Source organism: Manduca sexta, chromosome 25 (assembly GCF_014839805.1).
Source record: "Manduca sexta isolate Smith_Timp_Sample1 chromosome 25, JHU_Msex_v1.0, whole genome shotgun sequence".
Lineage (NCBI taxonomy): Eukaryota > Metazoa > Arthropoda > Insecta > Lepidoptera > Sphingidae > Manduca > Manduca sexta.
In genome coordinates, this window is record NC_051139.1 from 6818695 (window position 1) to 6819554 (window position 860).

The following is an 860-nucleotide window of genomic DNA, read 5'->3' on the forward strand; positions in this document are numbered from 1 at the left end:
TAATATCAAAAGAACGTGAAAGAATGCCTAATTTTAATGTGGGCTGAGACTTTAAATAAAGTAGATGCATTAAGCACATATGCTGTATGTATTAACAATTGATGAATAGAATCTTTAGTAGATACAAAAATAAAAGTATTTTTCGGATTTGATTGCTATTTTTTATAATATCATTTTCTTATTAGAATCATTTACTTGCTCTCTCTATGCTGAAGAGAGGGTAGCCAATCTATGCCTTGTGCATCTACAGTTTCAACCAGCTTCTTGCAAAATAGATTAGCCTATCTTGGCCAATTCTTTATTGTTAATGGAAAAGAATAAAAAATATATAAAATGTAATTACATATTATGTTTATTTTCAGTGCCGCCGGTGCTCAAGGAACCTCCAAAGAACAATATATCTAAAGGTGATGTTCATTGGGTGCCAACTAATACACAACTGCCCGATGATGTGTTGATTGGAGGATTCGAAAAGAAAATTTATACATCATTAGAGCTAATCACAGAGGATCGTTCACGCCAGGCAAGTTTGTACCATCGGAAGGATGTGGCTATCTCGCCTGGGGCGTAGCAACATGAGAAGACAGAATTTGAGGTATTTTTGAAGAAGTGTTGAAGTTGTGATCAACAATAATATAATACTGTTAGAAACTGAAGAAGTTGATTATAAAATAAAAATAACTATCACTGGCTACATAAATACTTTCGCCAATAATTCACTATCCAACCGATTGCTACGACTGTCTATGACCAACTGTCCGATCTATCAAATGCTCAGTGATTTTATAGCAAAAAAGTGTCTCCCACAATATTTTTTTATTGTAACAATACATATATTCAAATAAAAAGGAGTCTGGGAA